This window comes from Indicator indicator, chromosome 13 (genome assembly GCF_027791375.1).
Source record: "Indicator indicator isolate 239-I01 chromosome 13, UM_Iind_1.1, whole genome shotgun sequence".
Taxonomy (NCBI): Eukaryota; Metazoa; Chordata; class Aves; order Piciformes; family Indicatoridae; genus Indicator; species Indicator indicator.
Window position 1 is genome coordinate 22351077 of NC_072022.1, and position 6999 is coordinate 22358075.

Consider the following 6999-nt stretch of genomic DNA (forward strand, 5'->3'; position numbering starts at 1 on the left):
GTAATTTGGAAAACCCAACAGTGACACCTTGCAGCACCTTCCCAGTGTCACTGTGTCTTTCTAGCTCTGAAAATGGAAGGGAATTTTTATATTTGGCTTCAGTGAGGAGCACGTGAAAAGCAATTTCTTTGTTTGTTTGATTATTATTTATTTTTAAATAGCTCTGAGGCAGAAACAGTTAGAGGCCTTCTGTAATGAAACAGTACCAACTGAACAGGTAACCTAAAATGACTACTCTTCTGATGCAGATACTAATGAGGCTTGCCCTAAACTTTTAATCAGGAGCTCAACTTTTATTTGCAGCTCCTGACAAGGATAGCATCCCTTAATAATGCTTCTGACAGTTCCAAACTCCTGAAATTAATATGAGAGCAACGAGAATTTAATGGAAGTGCTAATTACAAATGCTGGAATTATTCAGCTGCAATTCAAAACCTCTGATGTGGAGAAACTCTTAGCACGGATGGGCTGTCATCTAATTTCTGTGAAGTTTTGCTGTGAAAGGTGACCCTGGCTTTACACACCTTCATTCTGTGAGACATAGGCATCCTTCCCTCACATTGACTTCCACACCTTGCAGAGAATTAGGATGCAAGCAATTAATTCCTCTTGCTCTGGAGACTGTACTACTCACACCCCTTATGTGTGCCGTTCCCTCTATTTCCCCTCATGCTTAGTCATAAAGTCCTGGGCTAGCAGGCTTGCATCCAGGCTTTTTCCAATAGGCTGCCTGACTATGCAGGTGGATTAAAACCAGATGGTGGTAGCAGTCTGTACCCAAGTTGCCACCTCTGTGACAGAAACAGCTGAACCAGGTCCTGCTCTGCTGTGCTTTATAGTCTAAATTATTAGGACGAACTGGCACCAACCACTTGGTGCCACTTCATATGGCTATGCAGGTTTTGGCAGTGTGAGGAATGGAGGTGAAGTCCAGGCAGCCTCTAGATGTGAGAGAAGAACAGTTCACGGAGAGAAACCACCTCAGTCTTTAATCCACCTGTACTCCTAAGTGAGCATCCCAAAAATCATGGATCTTTGGAAAAGCTGTTTAACATTATCAGGGGACCTAATCCTGCCTTTCTACAGAGCCACCTTTTACCATGGACTTCCTTCAAAGAAGGAAACCTGGCCAAGTCCCTAGGTCCCAGTGGGGTCTTGCAGCACAGAGCAGGCAGCCAGCCCCCATTCTGTGCGGTGCTGGTGGGCTGCACCCTTGGCACACAACTTAGCTCTTTGCAGCCTTCATAGTGATGCTGTGAGCTTGCTGCTGGCCCAGTGAGATGTTCTAGACACCCAGAAGAAGACTGTCATCATCCTTCCAAAGGTTGTATTGGGTTTCGGGAGGCTGGCTACATGGCAGCAAGCCCACATGGCCCTTCTCACATTACCTGAATATGCTCTATCTGGATGTTTAGATCTCAGAAGATCAGTAATTAATTTTGAAGGCTTTAAAGGGAGGGCTTTGATTTCAAATTACTGGTTAGAGATCAGCAGAAGTCACAGACTGAGGGGTGAACTTGGATCTTCCCCAAACCATGAACAACTTCTGAGCTGTGCAACTTTTTTTCCTGTCTCTTTTACAGCCAGCTGTGAAACCTGAACCCTATTAATAGTTTCAACTGTTGAATGGCATTAAATGATTCATCTCCTCTATTAATACAAAAAGTAATACCATTTTCTGCTTTGCACATAATGCCTTTTGAGAAATAGATGAAGACATAAGGGACATCGAAGAATTATTTAATCTAAGCTTTTTCTCTTCACTTCTGTATTTTGTTGCTTTATTGAATGATTACACTCCAGTTCCTACCCTTCCCCAGTTTCCTGCACAAAGGCAGGAGCCATCTCCTCCTGCTTCAGTGCTTCTCTGGTGAGGGAGGGGTGTGCATCTTTTATCAAAAAGTATAAATGTCCCTTGGTATAATGGAGGGAAGAAAACGAAGGGAAAACCAGCAAGTTGGTTTCACTGTGCAAAAGCCACTATCATAAAAGTGCCAGCAGGAGCATTGAATATCGAAGTATAGTCTCAGTGATTCAGCTGAAAAAAAATCGTATTTGGCCAAAGAGCTTGCTTGGATATTTTCCACCCTAGCTGGTCAATGTTCAGAGAGTCGTGTGCATAAATAAAAATGTTCCTGGGAAACACTGAGCTCTGTGGCAATAAAGCTGGAGAAGTGTTTATTGTTGTGGTAATGCTTGGCATGTGACATGGATTTTGCAGCTGAAAGCTGATGGCCAATTTTATGGATTTTTGAGCTCTTATTACATTGTGAGAACCTTGGCAGGGTGGAATTTGAACCCTCCTTTCCTCCTCCCCTTCCCTTCTGCTATTAAGAGACGGAGCAATAGATCAAAGAAGAATTGATAGGAGGAAAAATGACAGTCAAGAGGAATCTTGCAGCATTAAATTCTGGGGATGGATATTTGTAAACCCAATACTTAGTTCCAAATATCACCGTAAAATAATGTTCTCTCCACAATTCCCTGAAATCACAGACCACATACTGACTGTGAATGCTCTCAACCACACTTGGAGAGAACAAACCTCCCATGCTGTTAGAAACAGGTGCTTCGGACCCCTGTGTTGAGCTTACCCACAGCAGGGAGGGGTGGAGATGCCGTTCCCAGGACCCACAAGCTGCTCTGCACATTACATTCTCATCAACATGCTGGCTGCCTCCTGCCCCAAATTGCAAAACTAGTTTCCAAGGGAGAGAAGCAGCTCTGCCACCTCTCATCACCCTGCTCCTCTTGTCAGGAGAGGAGCTCTGCCAAGCCAACGGGGCTGGGGAGTGCTTGGGCTGAATTGTCCCCAGATCATGTTTCAGTGGCTGTGTGGGGGTTCTGTGAATAAATATACATTCATACTGTTGTCTCTTGGCTTGCTCCTCTCTTTTTTTCTTCCTTGCTACATCTGAGAGTAGCTTCATGTCCTGTGAGGAGTCCAGCAATAGGTTGTGACCTTCTTTTACATCTGTACAGCACCTGCCATGGTCATCCCCATCCCCACAATAGATGGGAGGAAAAGGGGATCTTGTGCTTTCACTTCATGGCAGCTTGGTCTTTTCCTTTTTATTTTCTGGGTGTTGAAGCATTAGGTAGTAGTATCAGAGGACAGCTCTCCCCAGCTCACCCTAAAGTTACTAAAAGTAAAGAATTTTCCCCTAATTTTTCTTACTAAAAAAAATAAATTGGATGCTGTGAGTGGGAGGAGAATGACATTTTATATAAGCATCTTAAAAGTGCCAGTTACCCATATAACTAAGTGGTAGGTGGCCTCCTAACAGATCCATATTTGTTGTTTACTGGGGTCTGTAGGTGCTGTTATAACAACAGTAAATGACACAGAAAGAGCTGAGCTAACTTCCTGGGACTGTGCACAGAAAGTCCTTTCTCCTTTGGTACCATTCACACTGATGTTAAAAGTTTACCAAGAGAAAGACTGAGAGAACTGGGGCTGTTTAGTCTTGAGAAGTGAAGGCTGAGAGCAGATCTTATCAATGTCTGTACATATCTGAGGGGTGGATGTCAAGATGAAGGTGCCGGTCTCCTTTTGATGGTGCCGTGATAGGACAAGGAACAATGGGTACAAGCTAGAACACAGGAGCTTCCATCTCCACACAAGGAGACACTTCTTTATGGTGAGGGTGACAGAGCACTGGAACAGGCTGCCCAGAGAGGTTGTGGAGTCTCCTTCTTTAGGGACTTTCTGTGTGCATGCCTGTGTGACCTGCCCTAGGTGATCCTGCTTTGGCAGGGAGGCTGGACTCGATCTCTAGAGGTCCCTTCCAATCCCTATCATTCTGTGATCCTGAGCACTTTATTGTTGTGATTCTTTCCTCAGAACTGACAGCACCCTCAGTACTTTCTTATTATTTAGTAGATGTTCAAGAGCCTGATCTGTCTCCTGTTAAAGTCAATAACTATCCTCCTTAATTAGTGTTCAAATTACGATCAGTCTCTTAACATTACTATCGATTAGGTGTACTGTGGCCACACTCCATCATTTATTTAAATCCGTTGAAGTGAGCCCAGTCTGCAGAGCTGGGCAGGATCCAGAGCAGGAACCGGACCCCAGGGATATGGGTTGCACCCACTGAGGGTCACAGACTCTGGAATGCTGCTGGAGGAGAATGAGGAGGGTTTCCCTCAGCAGTGGATCCAGCACAGCTGGTTTAATTGCCCTGTTCCAATCAAGTGAAGAACTTCAAAGTGTCAGAAATGTAACTGTATGACAGAAAAGGCAGCCTTTCCTCTTTTTTCCTGCATGCTGGATTACAGAGGGCTGTAGTGACCTTGGCATGCAGAGAACTTTCACCAGGAGCTGGGCTGGGGCCCACAGTTAAGCCATGAAGGTTTTAAAGGAAAGTTACAGCACATGAGAGTGAGTGGGAACTGGCTGGGATGCTGCAGCCTGGAAAGCTGGTGTGCAACAGCATCAGATTTACTCAGCTCTGAGCACAGTGCATCAAGGAATTGATGTAGATGTTGAGGAGATACAGAGAGTTGGCAACGACTGATGTGTCATCGTGACTCCTCCAAAGAACCCACAAGTGGAAGGCAGGACGGTGCAATGCAGGTACCAGGGAGTGTAGCTTCTGTTTGCTGTGCAGATTGGGATCAGAAGTATTTGCACTGCTTCAGTAAAAAAAAATAAATAAAAAGAAAAAAGGGGTTTTGGTGAAGTTAAAGCAGCAAACAGACCTGGATCCCTGATGACTGTACCAAGGTTTGCTGAAATTGAGCTTATCAGCGCATGGTGATATTTGCTAGCAAAACAGAATAAATGATGTAAACGAAAGCACATGGGGCTGTTATAGCCCTCCTATGCCTTGGAACAGAAAATTGCCTAGCACTGGCAATTTTCTCATAACATCCCTCTCCAGTCTAATACAGATTATACTCTGCAAATGCCTGTTTTCATCTGTGAAAACTCAGGTTGCTGCCTATTTTTCACTGACCACAAAGCCAATGTTATATTTACAGTATTTAAGCCCTTGCCATTTCTAAAAAGACTATTGCATTTCATTGCCACGTGGTACATTTGAAGTAATTCTGTACATGGGAAACCAAGGCAGACAAAAACCTGTGCTTTGTCCTGGGTCTTGTAATTCATGTGGGAACAAGCACTATTTCCACTTGGATTCCAGACCCTTATGTTTCACTCCATTTCCTTTTCCCTTAAATGAATTAATGGAAGACCTTCCTGGCAAGAACAGCACTTCTGCATGTGGAAAAGTGACCTTTTAATCCATATCTTTTATTTGTTTGGATGCAATGAGTATTTGGAAGGAGTGCAGCTAGCACCAGGCTGCCAGGGGATGTTTGAGGACTGACAGTAGCTGGTCCAGGGAGGTAAGATACACAACTCTGGCCCAGAATCAAACTATTGGCATTGCTGTAGAGGGCAGAAATATCTAAAGGAGATGGAGGGTGCTTGTGTTGCTTCTCAATAGTCCTATTTTATTAGTCACTCTTTCTTATTAACTTTGCTGCATTGAAGGACAAGCCTCGGCTACCCCAGCAGTGTCCAATGTGAAAAAATCAGTAAATATTAATGGAACCAGGACTCTTCTGCAGGGTGGAGAATATCAGCTGCCACAAACTATGGTGCCCAGGCACCACTTTAGCTGGATATTTAGCCAGGACTATCTGACAAAGCAGGAGATGGGGACTATGGGGCAGAAGTGGGAGCAGCACCTCTCTATCCCCACCCTACTGCTGTCTTCTTTATTCATTTACATCTCAGAACCAGGTTGAATTTATCTAGGTGGTCCAGCTGAATGAAACTTCAGTTTCTCCTCTTAACTGCTGCGATAATCTCACCTCTGCTGCCTTTTGAAAATAGAAAAAGCCACGCAGCTAAAATGGACCATTTTGATGAGTATCTTTGTGCTTTTTCAGCTCTTTCTTTGCTTCACATCACAGAAAACTTCAGAACTTCACCTCAGCACCTGAAGAACTGATTTCAATTTACATTCATTTCAGACACCGCAAAGTGGTGCTGAGAGCATTGTCAACGCTCCTCTTTTTTTGAGGTAAATAATGAGAAAAAGGTCTAAAAGAAATCCATATATTGTACACAATAAGAATTTGCAGTAAAGCAAATACCCCTAATGCCCCAATGAAAGTTCCTTCAATAAAATATATACAGTACCCACTTGGTTGTTCTTATTTCTCATTCTCTATCCACTGAGCTTTTCAATTTTCTGAGCAAGATGGGAAAAATAAAATCTTGGTGCATGGTGCTCAGGCACATTGAAGAGAAGAGAGTTTCCTCTCTAACCTTGGGTAATTCACTCACCCTTCAGAGGTAACGTGGGGGGAGGGGGAAATCCCCACTCTGAAAAAGGTTTTGCAGTTGCAAAACTGCAAGTAGTGAGTCTCCAGAGAAGAACTTCAAAGAGTGGTCACTTAAAAACCAAAATTGTGATACATATTCTGACAAAAAGGTCAACCTTTTTTTTCTTCTTTCTTCAGGCTTGGAAAACTGAGAAATATCTTTGTTTAACAGCAATGTACTTATCCCCCTTGGAATGCAAATGAAGATTAATCCTCAGTCACACTAGGAAAGACTTCACTTTGAAATGACTGTTACAGTGATTTTAAATTAACATCCACAGCACGCAGAGTGAATTCTTTTCCTCTGAGTGTGTCCACTCTGGGCACTTTTTACCACAATTTAATTGACTGCCAATTAATGTAAAGTAGTCACACATTTTTAAGGCTAGTGTAGACACTTTCCCCCATTAAATCTGTAAGTTGGCTGATAATTAATCTGAGATACCTGTCTATCCTCAGCAACCCCAGAGATAGTTTTACCTATCAGATATGAGGCATATGTTACTAAAAAACCAATTATATCTTCATTTAAAACAGCTTGAGGAGCAATGTTTAATTAGTTACATGTTATATACTGTGGACAGATGACTTTCATATAGACAGGGATTTGAGTGGTCTGAGTTCTATGTTTTGCTTTGTTTCAGGCTTGCAAATCAT